The sequence below is a fragment of the Natator depressus genome, chromosome 9 (genome assembly GCF_965152275.1).
Source record: "Natator depressus isolate rNatDep1 chromosome 9, rNatDep2.hap1, whole genome shotgun sequence".
In the NCBI taxonomy this organism is placed as follows: domain Eukaryota; kingdom Metazoa; phylum Chordata; order Testudines; family Cheloniidae; genus Natator; species Natator depressus.
Window position 1 is genome coordinate 95252803 of NC_134242.1, and position 24857 is coordinate 95277659.

The 24857-nt window shown below is 41.0% G+C and overlaps 1 protein-coding gene across 6 annotated transcripts in view; it reads left to right on the plus strand.

Moving 5' to 3' along the window:
- Positions 1-24857, plus strand: part of FGF13 (fibroblast growth factor 13) — a 332231-nt gene that overhangs the window by 118650 nt on the left and 188724 nt on the right. The window contains exon 1 of one of the 6 annotated variants that reach the window (XM_074962692.1): positions 268-343. The exons of the other annotated variants lie outside the window; for them this stretch is intronic. The gene's annotated coding sequence lies outside the window, so the exon portion shown is untranslated. Of the gene's footprint in view, positions 1-267; positions 344-24857 lie in introns of those variants that run through there. 6 annotated transcript variants of the gene reach the window in all.

Below are 24857 nucleotides of genomic sequence, written 5' to 3' on the forward strand. Positions count from 1 at the left end.
ACAAAGTTAACATATTGCAAGGATGATAGGTTCGGGGAGGGGGGTTGTTTTTTTTTATCATTTTAAAGATATTACATCATTCAGCCATGCCCCCAATTTTCAACAATTCCTTGTGAAATTACTTCCTCTAAGAGGAATATCTGAAAGCCAGTTTAGGAGAAGATATTGGCTGAAAGAACTGGTGGCTGAAAGAAGTATCTGTTTAAAGAAGTTTAGACTATGTTCATTCAACTATTTAAACAAAACCTCTGAACTTCACTTGTTCAGGTTTCCATTCTGGGGATTGGTCATGTCATTCAGAGCCTTTCACCTCTGTGACGACTGCCATTGAAATCCAACCCAGGTCAGTACTGACCAACATCCATTATCATCTGACCTCTATGTGGCTTTAATGATCGTTGGTCTGTTGCCAGCTTATACCAGACAATTGTCTCCGTCTTTGCTATCTCTGTCAATTATCTGAGAAGAAGCCAAACTGAATAGGCCCAGAGACCAGTCTGCCTTTTCACTCCGAGATGTTGCTCCTATGGAACAAGGTTAAAGCACATTGTTGGGGCAATGTGTGAACTGCCGCTAACTCTGCTGTGAGTGTTCTGTTGAAGAGATGTCTCCTCCCAGTTCAGTCATTTTGGCTGCTTTTTCAAGCTCTACATTGACTTGATTTCTCTTGTGCATATATTTATTTTCCCTTCCTCTTTTCCCCTTTCTCTAATGCACAGCCTTCTACCCAAATTGCAGTGTAAACTTTCACAACCGGAGATCCTGGAAACTATGATGTGACAGCCAAGTGGTTAATTATAAATGAAAGAAAAACCCCTGTTCAAGTGATTCAGATTTGTCCGATAGCCTGTACGATCATGCTTCAGTTAACTCTGTCACAATGTATTTTCCTTGGTTTGCAGCATCCGCAATGTTCTGCTCTTGTTCATTGTTCTTGACACAAAATTTTTGTTGTAAAGCTTTGAAGTGCTCAGAAAGGATAAAGAGGAGGAAACGGTCCCTTAATCTTAATTGTGGTGGTTGGGTCAGATCCACATGTACTAATTGATGAAGAACATCAGCTGGAAAAAGAAAACTGATTACAGAGGCCATCTGATCACTAAACAGCATATAATTGTGTTGAATGCTGTGCCCTCTAACTCGAGACCAGAAGTTCAATAGTTTGAGGACAAGGAACACACATGCAAGGAAAACAGATGCTATCTTTGGATTGAGAGCATAGATGTAAGTGGTACAGCAGTACATATTGTGACTGAATTGATTTGTTAAATATGTAGTAATTGCTATCTCAGAAAAGACCAGTGGGCCAGCTAGTCCAGTAGCCTGTCTCTGACACCGGCCAGTAACATCTCTTTCAGAGGAATGTGTGGGAAAGCCACTTTCGGGCAGTTACACAAGGTGGAGCTGGGTGGGAAATGATTTTTCTGTGCTGCAACATTTTTTGAGAGTTGAAAAATTTTCCAGTTGGGACAAAACCAAGATTTGCCTACATTTTCCATGGCTGGGAGTACAGACCCTCCCCAGAATGGCCAATAAGCATGGCGTTTAGAGTTCAAGTCTCTGCTTTTCCTGGTTCAGAGCAGCAGTTTGAACCTGGGTCTCCCACTTCCCAGGGCGAGTGCCCTAGCCACTGGGCTTTCGGCTAATCTGGGGAGGTTCTGTCTTTTTGTCCAGAAATTCCATCCTGGCCCTGAGGAACTCTCCCAAGTTTTGTCAAAATGGAGCTTCTGTCTTAGCACATTGGCATTTTCTGACCCCCCCCCCCCAAAAAAAAAAAGTTGAGAAAAATTCGTGACCAGCTCTAAACTTAACCTGCCCATAGCAAAAGTTTCCTTGTAACTTCTGCTGGTTAGTGGTTGGCTAATATCCAGAAGCACAGGGGTTTACAAACATTCCAAACTTTTTTTTTAATTTGATCCTTTATAGGGTAACTGGATGCTCTCATCATTCATATAAATGAGCAATCCTAAACTCTTGGCCTCACTGCTACAGTATTTTATTCTATTTATGAATATTGGGCTGTAGTTACACTGCATTCAGCTCTGATATACTCTATGCCTAATCTCTCTGTTTCCCAGACCTGCAAAACTTTACTCCCTTGAGTAATCCTTGTTCATGCTGGCATTCTTGTGGACTTCAGCTGGAGTTCTTTCCTGAGTAGTGTGCAGGCTAGGCCCTCTGACCCTATTTTGTCACTGTCCATTTTAATGGCTTATTGGGGGAAAAATAAGACTAGTTTTTAAGTTTTATGTGACTACGTTCAAGATGAAATCCTCTATAGATTTATAATGGTATGTAAGAGATCGCAGGGTTTGCTCGTATTGATAGCTTCTTCCCACAGGAACTGTATGTTGTACACAATGCATCTGATTTTCCATTGGTCTGATGCAGACCTACCCGAAATGAATGTTTTGTCTTCACTTTATTACTTCATTTGTTACTTGTCATAAAAGTGGAGGCAAGAAGGTCAGTGTCTGTATTGAAGATGGAGAGGACTGGTCCATTTTGATGAGACTGAATGTTTTTATGTCTATGAACTAAACTCTGGAAGAAATTGCTGTCCGACATCCTATGAAACTGCCATCTGAAGACCCATTCTGAATAATGGGGCCAAACACTGTGGCACATCAATTGTTGTAGTCTGGAGAAACTTAGAGGAAAGTTAAGGCCAGTAAGCTATTCACTCCATCCTTTCATGTAGCATGAACTCATGGCCATCCCTTACAAGAACCGTTACACAAAAAGTAGAAATGTTTGCTTCTCTGGCTGATCTCTGTCTTTCTCTGACTTTATTTCCCTTTCCACTACACTCCTTCTAGTGGAAGAGCCCCTGGAAAGCATTGATTTTTTTTGCAATGCCACTAAAACTATTTAGGATTGAGTTATTCATAACAGTTCATTGGCTTTGCTGTCTACGCTACAGCGTGAGCAACTTACGTAAAGTGTAGGTATGGTGAGAGAGGTTACTAAGTAAAAAGTTATCATCTTATACAGCAGATGTGCCCTTTTAAGGCATAGAGGGCAGTATGAAGCTGTGGATAGAGGGAAGTATGGAGCTGCACCACCTGCAGGGGAAACTTGAGGAAGGATTATGCCTTTTCTCAGTGTACTCGGATCATGCTCCCTGCCTGCCTTCCCCACCTTCCCCTGTTCCTTTTGGTGTGGTGTACTACTTGGTTCCTTTCCCCCTCCAAAATGTTCCTGCACAAGGGACAGTCTCAATTTGGCCATGTTATTTCAGAAACAGATCTGGTGTCTTTATTGACTCAAATTACGTTAGCTTCTGGCAGCTGTGTGCGCTCTGCAATGGTACAGAAGGGCAAACTGGATTCTCTTCCGGCTTATGCACCTTCCACTGGGGTATTAATCAAGTTCAGTTGTAGATTCTTTCAGATTCCAGGATGAGTCTGTACTGCTGGCAATCAAAAAAGGCTTGTTCCTTATGTGTACACTGAGTAGATTTGACAAAACCATTGATATCTGGTTCTCCACTATGTCAGTTCTAGAGTTATTTTTACCACACTAACAGAAGCCTTAATTGTACCATATATTTCTGAATACCTGCAAATCCAGATCTACTCATACTATACTTAGCTACTCTTGCTGGGAGAACATAAGTACATGTGAATAATGTTGCTGTACCCCACCATTATTTAACTTTTGTGTTGGCCTGAAGATCACTCACCACTACCTCTATGGCTATACTCCAGTGTGATCTTATCTCTACATATGGTTGCCCAAGTTTAAAACAGTGTGTGCAAAATCTACTAGGTAGAGCCTGTGGGCATTAAAATGCCTCTTGCAACTTAATGGAACTGAAATATAAAGGTTTCAGAGTAACAGCCATGTTAGTCTGTATTCTCAAAAAGAAAAGGAGTACTTGTGGCACCTTAGAGACTAACCAATTTATTTGAGCATGAGCTTTCGTGAGTTACAGCTCACTTCATCGGATGCATACTGTGGAAATTGCAGAAGACATTATTATATACACAGACACCATGAACCAATACCTCCTCCCACCCCACTCTCCTGCTGGTAATAGCTTATCTTAAGTGATCATCAAGATGGGCCATTTCCAGCACAAATCCAGGTTTTCTCACCCTCTGCCCCCCCACAGACAAACTCACTCTCTTGCTGGTAATAGCCCATCCAAAGTGACCACTCTCTTCACAATGTGTATGATAATCAAGGTGGGCCATTTCCTGCAGAAATCCAGGTTCTCTCACCCCCTCACCCCCCTCCCAAAAGCCCCACACACAAACTCACTCTCCTGCTGGTAATAGCCTATCCAAAGTGACCACTCTCTCCTTACAACATGCATGAAAATCAAGGTGGGCCATTTCCAGCACAAATCCAGGTTTTCTCGCCCCCCCCCCCCCCCAAAACACACACACACAAATTCACTCTCCTGCTGGTAATAGCCTATCAAAAGTGACCACTCTCCTTACAACGTGCATGAAAATCAAGGTGGGCCATTTCCAGCACAAATCCAGGTTTTCTCGCCCCCCCCCCAAAACACACACACACAAACTCACTCTCCTGCTGGCAATAGCTCATCCAAACTGACCACTCTCCCCACAATGTGCATGACAATCAAGGTGGGCCACTTCCAGCATAAATCCAAGTTTAACCAGAAGGCCGGGGGGGGGGGTAGGAAAAAACAAGGGGAAATAGGCTACCTTGCATAATGACTTAGCCACTCCATTTCCCCTTGTTATTTCCTCCCCCCCCCCCCCGCCAAAGGCAGCATGTAGAAAACACAATCTCTTTTCCTTTTTTACCCATTACAGCCAAGTTCAAAAGCCCCCACTGATCACATCTCGTTTAATGGTATTGAGCAGTTCCCTAGCACTTTCCATCTGAGAATCTCAAAGTGTCCTACAAGTACACATGAGCTAACCCCGACAACATCCCAGTGGGATAGGGAAGTATTATCATCCTCACTTTATAGAAGCTGAAGTTCAGAGAGGTTAATGGATTTGTAGAAAGTCATGCAAGAAGTGGGTGTTAGAGCCAAGAATAGAACCCTCGCTTCTTGCAAGCTTCCTCTCCACTGCCCCATCAGCATGACGCAACACTGCTCTGGAGAAAACAAATAAAGGGGCATGAGGGAACACATTAATTCATGGTCTGTGGTGATGGTAGTAGGATGAACAGCACCCACTCCCAATTCATGGCCCATAGCTCTCCAAAGGACTATCAGATGTTAACTATAGTACTGAGATAAGTAGGATTTTACTTGTAGTAAACTATGTATGTAATGGAAAATGCACTCATTGTCTTACTAGGGCATATTCCGGATAGGCCGCCTCTGAAGTGCCAGTATTCCATGGAATGCTGACTCTCCCAAGAATGCTGTCAGCACACAGGATTTGCAGTGATGGTTAACAGTTAAAAAAGTGACATTCTTTAGAGGTGAAAGGTTCTGTACACTGTGACTGTTCCCTGAGCTCTCCAATTTCCACTCAGTAAACCTTTGCAGGGGTTGTTGAAGTTAATTCTGAAGTTAATGGTTAATTCTGACAAGTTTTCCGGTTGCTCTCTCTGATCACATTCAGACCAGTATCTGACATGGTTTTAGCACCCTATCATTGTCTTGTTTTATTCTTGTACTTCCCCCATGTGAATTTGCCTGTGACACTGTGCCTAGAAGGAAGTCAGGACCCATAAAGCAAGATGCTCTGCAGGACAGTGGTCTGCACTGGTAGTTCTGTTTCCAGTTTTTTACTGGTGTTTCTCCCCCCCCGCCCCGATCATTCAGCTGCATCAGACACTATAAACTATGCCTAATGAATGAGAGTCAAAGAAAAAGAGGACAAATAGTGAAGTAAGAAGCATCCTCTCTTGGTTTTCCTTCTCTGGTCATTCTGTCAGTGTCTTCATCCCACTCCCATTTGCCTTAGTGTCCCATAAAGCTCTAACCTTCACTGCCACCTCTCTCTCTCTCTCTCTGCCCTTGCTGTGGGTGATCTTCTCTGCTCACTGTAGCTTCCACTACCATCTCTACACCAATGACTCAAATGTATTTCCCCACTCCTGGCCTTTCTCTTTCCTGCCAGTCTCAGCTTGTCTCATTGATAGCTCCTCATGGATGTCTCGCCATCAGTTTTAAATGAGCGTGGCCTACACTGAACTTCGTGGGCTCAGTGCTGTCCTGTGATAATTCCCTTTTGTGCTGCTCCACATACGTATGCAGTTAAATTCAGTCTGGCCATATGTGGTAGTGCACACTAGCAAAGCAACAAACATGGCTGTACTAGTGTTGGGCTGTACAGTGGAGGATTGCTGCCATCATCTTTGCTCCCCTGAAAACCTGGAAAGACGCTAGACTATGGGTCCTCCTCAGCTGGCAGTGTTAATACACTTACGCTCCCATAGCGTTGAATGACTTCCATGCAAGCCCCCTGTGGAGATTACTCCTACTTTACTTGGAATTCACAGGATTGCTCCTAGCCAAAAAAATACGAGCATATTCCTTTTGCAGTACAGCAAATGGGCCTGCTTGGGGCAGGTACGGAACGTTGTTTGTTAGCATCTGCTAGAATTTGGTCCATACAGGGACGTGTGTGATATGTCTTCTACATTTTTCAATATTCTACAGATGACACTAATCTCTCTCGTGTAATGCCACAGCATTTGCTAAAAACACACCGCAGCATTCTCTGATTCCTGCGACAGAAATGAGAATGGAAGTATTACGGAATTCCAGGGGACCCTAGTTATGTTCTGCAGCAGGTTTTTTTATTTTTTTTATTGCTACTTGAATTGTAATTGGGTGCACTTTTTTCCCTCCCTGGCACGCTTGTTGTTCTTTTTACTGAAGGTGAGCTTGCAAATATCTAATGTCTTGAAGGAATTCAGCTGTTTGCTGTGTGCCAAATGTCTTGTTTGCAGCCATATTGGGGCTTAACACGTGGCTGACATTGCATGACTGAAGGTCCCAGCCAGCTGACCTTTAGTCAGCATTCTATAAATAAATCCTTTCCAATGCTGGCTCTTTCAGCAGCAGGTGGGACTATGCAATGGGTCTTCATTACCTCCTGGCACTTTCTCAGTGAAGCATGAAAAGAACTAGAAATGATTTCAAAATCTATTCTTTAATAATGTTCTCTACTTGTTAGTGAAAATGGTTTCCAAAGCCTGCATTTTGCACTGAAACTTTTTTGTAAAGAACAAAATATTTAAATACAAAAAATGGTTTAATGCATTATACTATTTCAAAAAAGGCAATGCTATGACTTAACGACAGAGACACTCTTTAGTACTGGTCAGCCTGATCTTCAAATTTATTGGTTCTGATGGTACATGGTTTTTTGGAAATTTTATCTTGAATATAACAACAAATTGGAGCCATGTTACAAGTCCAGCCTGTCTGCTTTTTACACAGTACAAGTCAATGAGGCAAAGTATGAAGCAAATAGTAAAAATATAAATTTCATTAGAATAAGTCTGTCTTAACAAATGCATGCAATTATATTATGTACTGTGTAAATTTCAGATCTTCAGAAAACAGGTTAGTCTGCATAAATATTTTCTCAATACCTAATTTGTTTAGATAGGAGAAAAACTTTATATTTAGAAGGAGAAAAAAAGCTAAGTGATGGAACAGGGTAAAACGGGCTAGACACTCAAATAACAGAAATATAGTACAGTAGGAGGCTCTGTAGGAACTTGGTTATTCTAAAGTAGCTCTCATTCAGATTGCATTTTACATTAGCAAGCTCATCCATTTAACTGCAACGGGGGAGGGGTATGTGAATTTTAATGCATTGATATAAATGGTGCATTTTCAGATGGACAAATTCTTCTTTTCATAACCATCAATTGTCACCTAAGCAGTAGGGATGGGCTGGATCAGAAATACTTTGTTCACCTAGTTCAGCAAAGCATTTAAGCACATGATGCATGGATGATCTGTTGGAATGCTAGCACTTCAAAGCTAAGTCTTGCTTGGGTGCTTCTCAGATGGGTTCTATAGAAGGTGTTTCTTTCTAGATTGTACGCTTGTGTGGAAGGTATGTCTCTTTGTATTTAGCAAGACCCTGGCTGCTGGGCAAAATCCAGGATGGGCTGTTAATGAGGCAAACACAGATTCCTTTTTGGACACTGTCATAAATATAAAGAGAAGAGTTAACACCTTTCTGTAAACAGTGCTATAAAATCCCTCCTGGCCAGAGGCAAAACCCTTTCACCTGTAAAGGGTTAAGAAGCTAAGATAACCTCACTGGCACCTGACCAAAATGACCAAAGAGGACAAGATACTTTTAAAGCTGGAGGGGGTGGCGGGGAACAAAGGGTCGGTCTGTCTGTCTGTCTGACGCTTTTGCCAGGAACAGATCAGGAATGAAGCTCAGAACTCCTGTAAAAAGTTAGTAAGTAATCTAGCTAGAAATGCGTTAGATTTCCTTTTGTTTAATGGCTGGTAAAATAGGCTGTGCTGAATGGAATGTAGATTCCTGTTTTTGTGTCTTTTTTGTAACTTAAGCTTTTGCCTAGAGGGATTCTCTGTTTTGAATCGGATTACCCTGTAAGGTATTTACCATCCTGATTTTACAGAGGTGATTCTTTTACCTTTTCTTTTCTTTTAAGAACCTGATTGTTTTTTCATTGTTCTTAAGATCCAAGGGTTTGGGTCTGTGTTCACCTGTACCAATTGATGAGGATTTTTATCAAGCCTTCCCCAGGAAAGGGGGTGTAGGGCTTGGGGGGAATATTTTGGGGGAAGACATCTCCAAGTGGGCTCTTTCCCTGTTCTTTGTTTAACACGCTTGGTGGTGGCAGCATAGGGTTCAAGGACAAGGCAAAGTTTGTACCTTGAGGAAGTTTTTAACCTAAGCTGGTAAGAATAAGCTTAGGGGGTCTTTCATGCAGGTCCCCACATCTGTACCCTAGAGTTCAGCGTGGGGAAGGAACCTTGACAGACACTAATGATAAATATTAGCAAAGATTAATAGTAGCAAACACAAATACAATAAAACATAAAAAAGCTATTGCTCTGGGCAGGATTTTTACTCATTTTATTTTTTTCTTTCAGTTTGTTTCAATGAACTAGTTCTGTTTCAATGACTCTGTCCGCTGCAAGATAGCGGTAGAGTTATGGTAAATGTGTTGAGTTATATTGTAAAATGCAGTTACCAGGACACCATGGCATCCTGGGATACCATCAGAATTGATAGGACCAATATTTGAACCCACTCTAGAAACACTGGGGCAAATTCTCCTCTCACACCAATTCCACTCTTTTGGTCTTCCAATGTGTGTCCGTACAGCACCCAGGATGCTGGAGCTGTGAGTCTGTTTAGGGCCGCGGAGTGCTACTGCCGTACAAATAATGAATAACAACAACAACCAGTCCATATAAATGAACTCTCCTCACCCCAAAAAATCTATCCAACTCATCTGAAACAAGGACTACAAGCCGTGTGAAGTTTAACTTCTTAGCGAAGTGACCCACTTAGTACAAACTCAGGGGGCTAGACTTCCATAGTCACCAATATCTGGCCTTTTCACTCTACTTGTCTCTAAGAGCAGGATTTCAGGATTCCTGAACTCTATTTGACTTCTTGAGGATCAGTGTGAATCAAAGAGCCCGAATTATTTGACTAATCATTGTAAGCAATGAATTACAATATATTTAGTTTGCCAGAAGTGTAGGTCTGTATACCTGTGCTTAGAAGCAAGCAGATGTTTTCAAACTGACATGGCCCGTCTTACCAAGCATAATAAAATATAATCAAGGGGCTTTACAGGGGATTTTTCATGGTATTGTCTATTGTGGTGCACATTACCTTATTGATCTAATTAACAAAACAGAGCTGGATACTTCACATCGTTACAGCATTGGTACTTGCTTACTGAATTAATTGCAGCTAACAAAAGCAGGGCAAAGGTAACGCTGAAGGAGAGTGCATGCATAGGCTGTCTAACCAAGTTTGTTTCTATGTCCAGCAACGTCCCGCTTGGACTTTAATTGTATACATTTTCTACCAAGTTTAAAGTCTGTCTCTTTTTGTAATATCATGCAGGTATTATAGCAGCGTGAGGTATGCTAGACAGGTGCAGCACATAAACTGGTCTGATGAATTCATTATCACCTCTTCCACCATACTGCAGCTACAGCCTGGGGTGAATTATTTAACAAGTCTAAGCTGGTAGACTTTGTGTACTGCAGGTGCTTCAAGTTTATGATGGAAAACCTGTGCTTCCCACTTCAAAGAGAGCATTAAAAGAACATTTTCAAAACTCTTTTATAAGTAGCTGGTGACAGTTTCTTCAATGTATTTTCATCTCTGCTTTGTTGAGCTGCTGTATTGGTGGAAGGATTCGGCCAATGCTCTGATGGCATGTTGTGTTCCAGGCTGATTTGAATTTGTATAAACTTGCCTCCCTGAGTGAATGTTGACCAAAAAACAAATTAAAAAAATCAGACCCTTAAAATAAATTGTGGTTGCTAGAAGAGCTTTAATAAATAGAAGTAAATTAATATGTCACAGTTATGAGCAAAGACATGGATAGCTTTCAGCTAGAAAAACTGCTTTGGCACAGAGGATGTAAAGAGCAGAATCAATCGCCAGGAAAAAACGGAACATTTCAGTGCATGGTGAAGGAAGCTTTTACATCCACGCACATCGAAAGTGCTTGTTGCCCTGGTGAATTGGTGACACAACTTAAACATTTACGGTAAGAATGTAGGAATCATCATATTGGACCAGAACGATTGTTCTCATCATGCAAAATATTCTGTCAGTGACCATAACCGATACCCAATGCTAATGAGAGTTAAACTCTCATGCTGGACAGTTAGGCAATCCCATGCCTATTGGTGGAGTTAATTTCTAACTCCAAGCAGTTATTGGTTGGGCGACTGTATGTACTAAACCATGAAACTTGATATCTTATATGAATTTTTATTCTAGTTAGAGTAATTGAGGGTTACAGTCTTATTATTCATATAAGGAATTTTTTTAAATTCAGCTATACTGTTTCCCTCAATAATATCTTGTCGTGCAAAGAAAAATGTTTACTTTTACCAGTTTTGACTTAGATGTTTGTTTGTTTTTTTTTTAATTTCATTGGGTGTCACCTTTGAATTGGCAGGGGGAAAAAATCTGAAAGAAAGGATGATTGACGTAGAAAGAATTGCTCCAAAACATTCCAGCAACTCAAAATTGAGAAAATGACTGATAAGATGTGGGGTGACTCCATCTTCACAATGGAGCCAGAAGGCCAGGCCTAGAGGCCCTCTGTGTCCCCACAGGGGAGATGGCAGAGCTGCATTAACTCTGGCTCACTGCATGGGTGAACATGGAACATTGAAAATTGGGAACTGTAACGAGGCAGCTTCTTCTGATGAGCTTTCCAGCTTGCAACTTGCCACAGCAGAGGAGGCTTGCTTGGGGACTGCAGACTTCTCTGCGGCCAGCAAGATTTTATTTTGTTGGTGTGCATTTAGGGCCAGTGAATTGTCCTGGCTTGAAGGCTGAAATCCTTTGTTTAATCCCCGGAACAGGCAGAAGCAGAGAAGTTTCCCTGTACTACCTCCTCAAGGTGCCTGGACCTTGACTGGGATAGACCACTTCTGGTGGTGAAAGGGCATTTCAGTCTCTAGTGACCATTCAGTTCATGGCCTCTCTGTAAGGCTGCCAACAAAGATGTTAATAGAGTCCAGTGGAGTGTTGGGGCTGGATTTTGTGATATGGACGTCGGTCTGCTGGGTAGTGGACTGACACCCAGCGGGCCAGATTTTCTCCTGAAATAGGCCAGCCTCCTGAAAAGCTGGGACCCACAGCCTGTTGAGACTTGCATGACTGAAAGACTGCAGATATTTTATGCTCGATCAAGCCCTTCTGCTTATACGTTGCCCTTCACATAGGAATCTAAGATAGCTCAAAAAATTTTCCCTACATCACCTGTAATTCTTAATAGTAATTTCAACTATCCTTATTCAAACAAATAACCTTTCTGTCTGGATTTAGTAGTCTCAATTGTTCCTCAATTGCTCTCATAAGCAACACCATGCTTATGAGAGCAATTTTACAAACTAGATGATCCCTCACTGGAAACTAATGAAGGGATTTCATAGTAGACTGTAGATGTGAGATGCCATGTTGGTAGTGTAGAATACTGGGTTGCATATTTTTATTTGCACTATCTACAGCTAGTGCAAGAATTTATCAAGGAAATGAGCAGGTGACCTGCAGTGATCCATGTTTGTGGTCATCAAAGCACACATCTGTACGTCAGCAATAACCCATGAATGAACACACACACACACATACACACACACACACACACACACACACACACCCTGAGCACTTTCTTTACCAGATACTTGTTTTTCTAAGATCTTTTTGGTTGCCAAAACCATGATCCTTGTTGCAGAAAGTGAAGCTGGGGAATAGAGGAAATATACAACTAGATTATTTTCATTAAACACTTTACTGCAGTGTGTTCCATTTTTTGGTCTAAATGTTGAACTTTTCCAACCAGCTGTCTCTGAAAACTCTATTTGATCTGATCATAAAAAGAAAAGGAGTACTTGTGGCACCTTAGAGACTAACCAATGATCTGATCATGTTTCACTCCCTCCCTTTTTTGCCCACTTTTCTTTGAACATTTATGCAGTTGGTTTTTATTTACATAAATGTTTGTGGGGGTATTTTCCTGCAAATAAGCATGTTCATGACTGTTGATAAATTGTACAGTCACTTGCTATACCACACTTTGGTTTGTTACACAATATACACAAGAGACCAAATAACTCATGTAAGGCTGGTTTATTGCTATATAGTACAGGGGAAATGTTTTTCTATGATACCAGTCTCTGGGAGGCATCTCGTGCAGTGATGTTACATTCACTTTATGCAGGTGTGCTCCCAAAGTTACACATATCAGCTGGTATTGTAAAATCATCATATAAATAAGTTACACGTCTCCATGTGTCGCTAAAATCCAACCCATTTATCCCAGTTCCCTAACTTGTTCTGTTCCTTCCTTACCTTTGTTTTTGGATACTAGCATTTCATGTACTGGTACGTGACGGTACTTCCCTAGCTCGTACTAAAACATAGAGCAAAAGTTTCTTGATTTTTGACAAGCTTCCTATCGGCTTATGCCAAAGCTTACTTGAGCGAATGCAAGGTGTTATGGGATACTTAGCATAAGAGAACAGGATTACAGTAAAGATATAGGCCAATTTAGGCTATAACTGCTATACAGTTTGTGCTTAATGTCTCCCAATGTGTGTATGGTGCAGATAATACATGCTATTCATATGATATATATGCTAGCCAGTACATATTGGTCTACGTGATAGAATGCTTGCCTGACCACCCTGTGTACACATTTAGTTACTTGGTGGGGATGTAACATGAGAAAAATGAATGTAAAGACTTTTAAATATGCAATGGTTCCGGCTTACACCTTTCTCTCTCTTTCATCAGGAAAGAATTCAGCTAATTTAAAATCTGTGGTCTGTTTGTATCCAAGCTAATAATGCTCTTCCCTGTGTGAAAGAGGACAGGAATTATTGAATACATCCTCAAATTTTGTAGGCAGCCTTATCTCCTGTGTGTCTTGCGAAAATGTCTCCAAACTCTCCACCAGGGTTTTAACTCTCTAATGGTCCCGCTTCTGTTTTATAATAGTAAGGTCATGCAATCAGGGATCAGAAACCATACCATGTGACCTCCGTGACTAATTACACTGACTGAATTCCAAATATTCAAAGGAGCCCTTGTAGCAAACTGTTCATGAAAACCCAGGGGCCCAAATAGGTTAGTTAAAAATACTTTGTCAAACAATTCATAAAATTCCTGATCAGTTTATGAAAAGGCTAAATCCTATAGAGTGAACAGTTTAACCAGCTCTAGATGGTAGCATCCCCTCCTGTGTAGAGACTCCAACAAATGGTTATTGGTTTCATCTATATTTTTTGGTAAAGAAGGATATATTGAAATTGCACTGTGGGAAAAGTTCCCTTTTATGCTTGATTGTTAACTGCTGCTTGTCAGGTCCTGTTAACCAGTTCTACATGATTTAGTATAAGTCCAGCTGTTATACAGGAAAAAGTAGTGTGTTAGCAATGTTATACTCCAGAGTATTACCCCATATTCTTTTCACATTTACAAAATACCAACCCGACACAGCACGAATGTGTTCTAGACACAACACCCTGCTGTCCGCGTCCTATGTCTAGCCACTGCTTCCTTAGCTGCTTCAAGCGCTGCCTAAGGTACCAAGTATGTGTGGGGGAAAACACAGATCCAGTGTTGCCTCATATACATGGTATGTCTGTATTGAAGTGCCAACACTGGATTTTAGAAAAATACAAGCTGTTGCAGCTGTGGACTGTTCTGCACTTTGGCAGGTTTCAGATACATGGGCACATCTCTTCTGTAGCTCATGCCTCTGAAAGTTTGTAACTGTATATCTGATCTGTAAGGATCAGTATTTCAGTGCCTAGTGATGAGAGGAGCAATGAACAAGGTGGTGTCCTGTGGATAGTTTACAATCTTCTACCCCACCGCTTTTTGTTTTAAAATTCCCCTTGTAGCTCTAAAGAGTTCCTCCAAGTCAGTGATGGGTGATATTTTCCTTTCTTTCCTGAAACTCATGTTTGCCCTTGACCACAATTTCAGCTAGATGATCTGAAATATCTCAACAGGAGCTTGAACTCTTAAACATTGGCTGTTAAGTTTGTAAAGGCCTCCGACAAAAGTAATTTCTGTTTTAATTAAATAGACCTCACAGAAGCCTCTAGTCCTTGTTTCTTAAGGGAATGCTGTCAATAAGTCTGGCAGATGGCCTGACATTAAACCTACCAGTTTCATTTTGATCTGTGTGCACAAATATGTAAGTTACACTTTTCTTTGTACCCTTCCTATTTATGCACAAAGGGTAGGGACATCTGAGTGTGCAGGTGTGTTTGCATGCACATTTGTATTCATGTCCCATGCAGAACACCACCTGCAGAAAAAAAACCCCAAACAGTACTCTTTAGGTTTGATGGTGGTAGCCAAGGTAAGAAGTTGAGATGTAATCATGTTAATCCAAGGCCAGAAGGGACCATTGTGATCATTGTGGTCTGACCTCCTGTATAACACAGACCAATGGTTGGAAAGCAATGCAGTTATGGTTTTGTGGTTGTTTTTGTTTTTTTCAGCTAATGTTACACATTTCAGAGAGGATCAAAAGACAAAGGTGGTGCACTGGATATTCTATGGTGGTGGTAATAGGTTTGCTTGTACACCCCTAATGCAGAAGCCTGCATAACAATGTAGAGATGTGTCATAGGAACTGAATATTGTTAAGCATTAGGAAGATGGTATATTTCAAGACAGACATTGAGATCTGTAAATTCTCTGGGTCACAAAGTTTTGCAAATTGTGAAATGCATATTACTTACAGGTACTTCTAGAAATGGATAGCCCCTTGGTAAAGCACACACAGTTTCAGCTGTGGATAAAGGAAAAATACTCATATCCCACAACTACAGTGCCAATATTTGAACATGAAAAATTTCCCCATAACCTAGGATAAATAATGTGTATTACACAGGTGTGTGTCTGCAGAGAGAAAAGGTGAGGGACTAGACACCTCTCGTTTTTGTCTTCCTCCTTAAAGAAATCCTGTTTTCTCAAAGGGTAACACCAGAGGGCAGACAAACTTAGATTGAGCAGCATGTTGTTGGAAATATTTCTGCTTTTTTTTTTTATTTTTATTTTTTAAAGTATCTGGAAAGTATAGGACCGTGTTCAGCTTCTTATCATTTCAGCTGGGGCAAGGTGAGGGAAGAGGTGAAGTTGTTTTATGTGGGGAATGCAGGGATAGCAGATCTCCCTGGAGGTTTTTTTGAAAATATGTGCCATTTAATGCACCCTGTTCCCTTCTGAAGGCAGAACATTTTGCTCTTCAGAACTAATTATATAAACCCCAGGGATAAGCCAGTTCTGGCAGGGATGAGGTAGCAGAAGTTTTTTCCAATAGGAGACAGGGAAATCATCCCAATCTTCTTTTAATATGGTTGCAGAATTTTAACTAGTCTTGAGGAGTCTCCAAGAATCTCCTCCCTGACTCACGTATGAAGTCTCTTGAGTCTTTTGTTAGGACTTCTTCTGGTTGTAGCAGCATTTGCAGGTAACAGATGTAACTTTTGTAACTTGATAATGAGAACTCAAGATTGTAGTGGTTGGTTAGACCAAAGCACTGCTAATTACTTCAGATTTCCCTTTTTCTTTTGATTAGATGCTAATTGAACACATGGTAAAGCTGAAGAGCTTTCAGGAACAGTAGGGGACATTTAATTGAAAACGCAGTGCAATCCTCTTAAGTTGAGGTGGGATGCACCCAAATAGTATGACTTGGAGATAAGAGAACTCTCTTTAGTGGTAGAATTTTCAATGGGAAACTTATGACATGAAAGGCCAGCCACTATGTCTAATTTACCTCACTTCAAGAGTCGGCTCAAAAGAGCACTTTGTGGATATTTATTACCACAGATGGAACTTTGAGCACTTTATAAATATGCATATTAGTCATTGTCACCTTTCAAGTATGATACAGGTGAGTATAGCTATGTGGATATGATACTATAAATCATGTTTTAGGGTAACTTCAGGCCCTCTTGAGTGGGTGATGAAATACCTGGGAAAGAAGTCTGTTCTCGGCCTGTTGAGGAAAAGCGGACATTATTTTCCTGCCTTATTTGTATCCATATCACCGAAAAGCTGGTGTAGAGAAGCAAGTCGGTCTCAGAGGGCTGGATTGCTGGGCTTTCACCTCTGTGCAGTTTTTGCTGAAGCAATACAGGGAACTTGAAAGGGGAAAGTTGGGAGGCAGAACTAGATAGCCCCATACATCACCTAGGGAAAAAGGACACTGTTTCTTAAATCTACTTTTGAATGGTGAGAAAGCCAGTAGGAAGCCCAGCAATGCGACTATCTTAGATCACTGCATTCTGCCAGCATATAATTTGGCTGTGGGTTCTCATGGTTGAAAATCTGCTTGCAATGGCTTCACAGAGGCACAAAGTGCTGGCCTGGAGCTGGCTGGAGCAAGGGGCAAGGCTAGGGAACAAAGCAGACTTTCACAATGTATTACCCAGGGATCTTTTGCCAGTAGGGCTCATAGGGAGCTGAGAGCGGTGGAAGGTGGCGGTGGTGGGGGTGGCTGGGGTCCCTGGGATGAATGCCTCTGCTGGGGTAGCTCTCCCGCAACAGCAGGGCAGCAGTTTGTGCGCCTCACGTTCCCACAGGAGTGAATCGAGACGAATATGTTCTGTCAGAGGGGAAGCAATGACATATATCGTATGTGTAACTTAGGTCTGAAATGTGCATGAAATGTGCATGGATGAGAAGCAGATGGCTCCATTAATTCTTATTATGGGCATGCAGCTCCACAAAGTGTTTCCTACTTATGAGGCTTTTATTTGTGCACAGATTCTTTTAAGGGTGGTGGGGGGTGGGAGGGGGAGCAAAATCACATATCAACTTGTGCCATTATATCATTATATCAAACACATTATATCAAACTTTCTAGGCACTTGTGCCAAACACTGAATGCACGCTAGGTTCTCTGTGGATTTCTGTACGTTTGGGAATTGTTTGGTACTTGTGAAAGATGTAAAGATCTAAGACCTTTATTTATCTATAGAAAGGGAACTGCGTAGTCATGAGCTTCCCACGCTGCCCTGCTAGCTGTCAGCTGTTTAAGAATGATTTGCTGCTCTAGTTCAGTCTGTTCTGGACACGAACCAGTGGCCTAGAGGTGGCAGAGTGAGCCTTCTAGCCTTCCAGTTCCTCTCAGTTGTGCTCTGAGTGTCTTAAAGAATTAGCATGGAAACAAGGGGTCCACTGCTCTTCTCCGTCCAAGCCGGAGTAGTTAAAGTTGGCGGAACAGGATCAGCAGCTCTGTGGCATAATCCCTCCTTCTCCCTGGCCTTCCCTCTGTAGCCATGTTGCACGATTGAAGATCTGTACTGGCAGGTATTTTGTGAGCACAAGTGTAGCCAAGGAGCAGCTGTCTCACTTGGCACGCTAGCCTCAGGTCCCAGGGAAGATGTCAGCATGGTTTATGAGGACGCCATGCTGCCAAGCCGGGGGGGGGAAGTGGCTGGCCCTCTTCCCTACTGCTCTGAGATCTGTGACAATGCAATCTGGTTTCCTTTGGAGCTCTAGATATTAGCAGGGTCTCCCAGGCACTCTACCTTTTCCCAGCACAAGGTCTGGAATTCCTCCCCCTGAGGGGAGAATGGGAAAGAAGGTGAACTGGAGGGGAGAACTGCACTGAGACCAATGAGTTTAGGTGGATCACTGCTCTACTTATAAGGGCTAACTACAGAGAACAGCCAGACAGCTCTAGTTCTTACGCCCGTGTAAATTTAATCCTTTTAATTGTGTTCTATTACAGCTTGTTCACATTAAGATCGCGTCTCTTAGCAATCCCATTGCTTCGAAACAATAATGTGATAACTCACATTGTCATTAAGGAGTTGGTAATTGCAGGCCTTTATTATTTCTTTTAAAAAATTGCCACAGAAAAGGGTTTTTATAAAGTGGTTCATGTGAGAGACTTTGGGTCAAACACAGTAAGCTTCATTACTTTTTTTTAAATGAATGTAATACTCAATAATCAACCTTTCAGGAGTCTAATGGCACTCCGTCCATAACGGGTGATTCAGAGCAGTGCTAATTTCTTCACTCTTGCTGCTGAGTAAGAGACATCAGGGAATGGTCCTGCATCTAGAAGTGCAATATTGCCTTGTTGCCTTAAGTGCCCTTTGAATGGAGTTAAGACACATTGACTTGAAAATAGTATAAGACAATTCTAACTCTTAACGAACGGTCTTGGTTTATCATATCTTGGACTGCGAGCTTTCTGCCCACTGTGTTCTCTGGTTTTTAAAGAGTCTCCTTTGCCTTTTAAAATCGGGTATCCGACAATGAGGTCCAAAGTCTGTTTGGAGATGGGTTTGTTTATTTCAAAGCTGTTTTTACTACTGCGCTCTATCTTGCTTTCCGTTCTTCACCTTGCAAAAGGTTACAGTCTTGTATTTAATTATTCTGACAGTTTCCAAATGCCATAGCAACCAATTGTGATGTCAGAAGTTAAGATTGTAAGAAGGGGTTAGAGGAGGAGGCAGCGTAAGAAGAAGGAATTGTCCGTTTGAATATTTGTTTTCTTCAGTAACTGAACCCCTTGCTCACTTGAGCTCTGAAATGGAGTTTAGCCTGAGTGAAAAATTCATTGTCTGGGCCTTTAACTGCAGTGATAATGAAGCAAGAGATTTCATACATAGTGCCCATTGCCAGCGAATCTGCATTACATTTAAGCAGAATCTGGAGTCAAGACAGAATGGACCTTAGGCCCAAATGGACATATTCTCACAAGTTCCACTGCTCAGCCATGATTTCCACTATTTTGGCTTAATCTTAAACTAGAAATAAGCCCCTTCCAATTCTGGGTCCTTCGTGGAACCAGAACTGTAGGGGTGGGTTCAGATCCAGGAAGTTCAGATTTTAAGGAGTTCAGATTCAGTGTTCTGGGGGGTTTTGTGTGCCTCTCTGTAAATCTGCCAGAGCATCATTCATTCGCTGAGAAGTTTTGAGCTTTCAGCTGAGTTGTAGGAAAAATTGAGGATCTGAATGAGGTTCTTCTCTTACTTGGTTTTCATTTTCCATTTCACATGAAATTTCTCTCTTCCTGCCCCTCCTAATGTCCATGAAGTGCATACAATCCTGAAAAGGAGTATTGTGTTTATAAGGGGGTGTCTCAGGCCCAAAAAGAGATAAGATGTTAACAAAATCCTTGTTCACTGTTAGTGTTAAATACAATTGTGTGTAGTCCAGGGTTTTGTGTCAAGTTGTTGTTGGATAACTCCCATTGTAATCACCACCTTTAAATTTTTATTGACTATATAAAAAAAGAGGGAAACGGATGAAGCATTTGAAATGTAAAGTAAGGCTTTCATTTGAACAATGGCCTTTATTCCCTTTCCTTTAGCTATAGAGGGGTTTTATAAGGAAACTCCCTATTGGTCAGTCTTTTAAGTTGTGTCTACACTGCAAATAAAAGATGTGTTAACTCGGGTTACCTAACCCGAGTTGGCTAACTCATCTTAAAATAGCAGTTGTCACCCTGCCTCAGTGGTCACAGCTAGGGTGACCAGATGTCCCGATTTTATAAGGACAGTCCCAATTTTGGGGTCTTTTTCTTATATAGGCTCCTATTATCCCCTTACCCCCTGTCCCGATTTTTCACATTTGCTGTCTGGTCACCCTAATCACAGCTGAGAATACCAGATTCAGGACACACTGCTGAGAATAGGACAGGCTTACCCGAAACTGGTGGCTATTCTATCATTAGATATACCAAGCCAGTAACAAAAGTAAACATCTGTCTCACTACACTGGTTAACGCAATCAGAGATGCAGCCTCTTTAGGCATTCCAGCCCTTATCTTACCACCCAGACACTGGACTCCGTGGTTATTGAAAAGTAATTTAATCACATCTAGTGTCCTTCTAATCTCAAGAGATCAGTCATATAACCAGGTCAATATATATAACTCAGATCTTACCCAATAATCATGCTGCTGCCAATCCTTTAGTAACGAAAATCTAAAGCTTTATTAATAAAAGAAAAGAAGTGTTAAAATGATTAATGGATCATATACATACAATAATTGCAACGTTCTTATATCAGGTTTGTAGCAGTGATGGTATAGACTGGCTTGTAAAGTCTCTCTGGTCACTTCCAAAAGATTGGAAGGTCCTCAGTCTGGAGCTTAATATGCTGAGGCAAAATAGAGTCACCGCAGGGGTCTTTTATATCCTTTTCCATGTGCCTGGAAATGTTCTCTTTCCAACAAAGCTCAGAGCCCAGTTTGTGGAAAGTTACTGGCACAAGGTGCAGTCCAGGGTCACATGAGCATATCACGTGTCCTTACATGGCTTGATGACTCATGGCCCCTTGGAGGCTGAGGCATCTGCAGGAAAGCCATCTGGGAGGAATGAGTTTCTTCTATGGCCCATTGTTTATTAGAGCGAAGTGTCCTTAATGGGCCATCAAACTTCAATAGTCCATTCACAACGTGCTGGCTAGACTGGATGTAAACTGTGTTACTCCAGGAACAAACACATTTGAGATACAAATATAGAGCCAATACTCCTAACTTCAGATATAGTGATGATACATGGATTTAAACAGGGTAATCTTATTTAGCATATCATAACTTTTCCATTGACACCTTACGTCATATACTTTGTACAAGATTTGTCGCAGTTGTCTCACAGTGGCATAATCGTTTGTGACTGACCGTAGGTCAATTATGCAGCATCACGGCAGTGAAGATGCAGTAATGCAGCTTTTAGCTTAGGTTAGCAGATCAAGTTAAAATCTACAAGGAGCCTGCAGCTTCTGCCTCTGGTGCTGACTCTCGCTTGCAATCTCACTGCTGGAGAAACATGTCCACAGCTCAATGTCTCATCAGCCACTCGGAGACCTGGCACGCTTTCACACTGGGTTGTCTCGGGCATTGCTTTTAGCTGCCTCACTGGTCACAGCGCTGTTGCAAGAGATGGAGTTATTTTAGCTTGCTAAGCCAGACTCTTATTGGATAGGGGCAAAATGGAAGAGGTAGGAAAAGGAGGACATAAGTTGTGGAAGGAAAAGGAGACACCAGGGAGATGGCAAGAACAGGAAACCAAGTCTCAGATTCTAGGTGGTGGTCAGGATTTAGCTGAAGTTAGTGGTGATGTCATAAATTCCCTCTCTCTGGCCTGGTCTGGACAGGATACCTTTCAGGAGCAGGATGATGTCATGGTGAGTCCCAGGAGATAAGTGTGTGAGGTTACGTCTTGTGCCATGAAGACAATTTTAGAATTTAAATCTGTGCGTGGCAGCATTGTTTGGCTTAACAGACACCTCCTCGTTGGGTCCCTCCCTTTGAGGCCTGCTTCCTATGTCCCGGATTCTCTCTCAACAGCCTCCTGTTGTACAGATGCCTGTACTCTAAGTGTAGAGGAGAGACCTCCGTGTTGATGAAAAAATGATATTAATAAAATTTATTGTAACTTTTATTAAGTTAGTGCAAACTTGTTTGTGCCTTTACTGGAAATAACAATGCATATTTTTAGCTAGTTATGTTACAAAATGTAAAAGATAATATAACTAATTCCAAAAAGTTTCTGCTTCTCTATCCCAATTTACAAAGTGTGACAGACCTTCTCAAGCAAAGACGACTGTGCTGGCTGGGCCATCTGAGCAGGTAGGAAGATGGACACATACCCAAGGACATGCTATATGGGGAACTATCAGAGGGAACAAGAACAACAGAGCATCCTAAGCTTTGCTATAAAGACACATGCAAGCAAGATGTGAAGGAATTTGGAATTGATCCTGACCAATGGGAAATTTTGGCAAATGATTGTAACAAGTGGCACCATCATCTCCATCAGGTCATCAAAGTCCATGACAGGAGCTGGCTCCTACAGCTTGAAGAGAAAAGATCTCATAGGAAGCAAGCAACTCTCAACCAAGATACATACATTTGCAACAACAGCCAAAGATCATGCAGTTCTCAGATTGGACTGTTCAGTCACATGAGACATTGCAAACCATCTACGTCATAGGCTGCAATTCCCATCATCTTTCGTAGACGAAAGGATGTCCGCTAAATATCCCAAGGACAAGCAAACATCAAGAAGAAAAACCATTCATGTTTTAGGAAAAGGTGTGATTGTGAAAGAAATGTAGGGTATGTTATCAGAGCAATTAATCAAAGAAAGTGGGCTCTGCCAACTCCCATCCTCTTGCAAGAAAGCCTGTTGGTGCTCTTAAACTTCAGAGGGAAATGTGTGTAGTTGGAAATAGTTTGAACTTTTATTTCTTAAATGTTGAAATGACAAACTGCTGTAAAATGCAGACCTGCAAATACAGTAGCTAAAAGCAATGCTCCTAATATAGCTCATAATCTCATTGCTATGTAAATTGTAAAATGCTTTTTGTACCAACATGGAATCCAATGACCTTGCTAAACTAAACTGATGTAAGAAACCATTTATGTATAGAATATTTATATTAGTATGGAATTAATTCCGTACTGGCAGTGCATAAGCAAAACCTTGCCCAGCTCAGGAAGACAAGAAAAATTATTGTTCCAAAAAATTGTCATGTAGAATCAACAACTTAAGCACTTTGGAAAGTTGTTTAATTTTTAAGACAGTTTTGAGAATTAGAATCTTTTAAATAAAGAACAGGAGCATTTGAATTTTTTTGAAAACAGAATTTCGTTTCCTGTCAAACTCTAATGAAATTGAAAAAACAGCTCAGAGAATGGACTGAGTAAAAAGAACTTCCAAAGCTAGTTTTAACTCTCATACTTTCCTGCCACAAGACAGACAAAGGCAATTCAAGAAATGTCGCATATTAGTTAATGAACTACATATTAATAAGATGAAGAGGATCCTAAGGAGGAGTCATGGACCCAATGACAGAATGATAGCAACCCACTCGAATCTAGACAAGCCTGAAAGAGGTGTGTTTTCTTATAATTTCATGAAAATAGGAAGGAGGAAGGTATAAAAGACTCTGAAGTGAGCACTCCTGCCAACACCCACCCACCCCACTACTTTGTTTAGACAGGAAGCACTCCAAAGCTCATCCTGTCTGTCTCTACAAGCAAGCTGCCACAGACAAGAAAAACAGAAAAGTCTCAAGAAGAAAACCTTCCCAAAACTTCAACATGGATTGGTGAGAGGAAGTTAACTAAACACTGCCAACGGATTAGATTTAAACCTTTGTGGTGATTTTATTGAGATATGAAAATGCTGTTGTAACATAGGTTACTAGATTTCTCGTATTAATCACCAGATGGTTAGACTGTATGTTACTGGAGAGGAGAGAGGGGCTAAACATTGCTAAACAGAGAAATAATGGAATTTAATTGTATTTAAGATTCTTAATATTGGTTAATTGGCCTGGCTGAAGACTCCTCCTTGCATGACTTCTTCTAAATAACTAATTTAAATATTTTCTTCAGTTTCATAGGATTTAGTTAAGATTGCTTACCTTCTCCAATTACAAACTGTTTTGTTATTTATTAGTAACCAACATGATCCACTTGCCCTGAAACTGTTTGTGTGTAGGCAAAATTATTTAAGTAACTAATAAGATGCTAAACCAAATTCACAGTAATGCTGTGAACAATGCAATTTACTAAATGCATAATGCACCACAACGCAAGGTTGTAATCTCTGTTAAAGTCTCCAGAGAGACAGAGAGAGTCAGATGAGATTGTAACAGAAGCCACCAATTTATCACTTGTATTTGTCTTGTTTTGTTTAATGTTTTCTTTTCCTTTCTTTAATAATAATAATAATAATTAATGGAGTCCTATTTCAGAGTAGCAGCTGTGTTAGTCTGTATTCGCAAAAAGAAAAGGAGTACTTGTGGCACCTTAGAGACTAACCAATTTATTTGAGCATAAGCTTTCGTGAGCTACAGCTCACTTCATCGGATGCATTAATGTAGTCATAGTTAATCATTCTGATTATCTCTAAATTTCTACAATAACATTACTTGGCATCCAACTATTTAAAATTCCCCCCTTCTGCCCCACACAAGGTAACAAAAATCCAACTCCGTCTGTTACATAAAATTGCTTTTAAAAGTCAGCAAAAGTTGGAGACAAATGGACTGGTACAAACTGTATTGTTTAGGTTGAAAGAACACAATTAACATATGTTCCCATTTCTAGATTCTTTCAACACATCATATCATCCTGTGTCTTCCTGGCACATGATGTAACCTCACACACTTGTTAAAATCATTTTAGAATATGTTTTTTGTTTTGTTTTA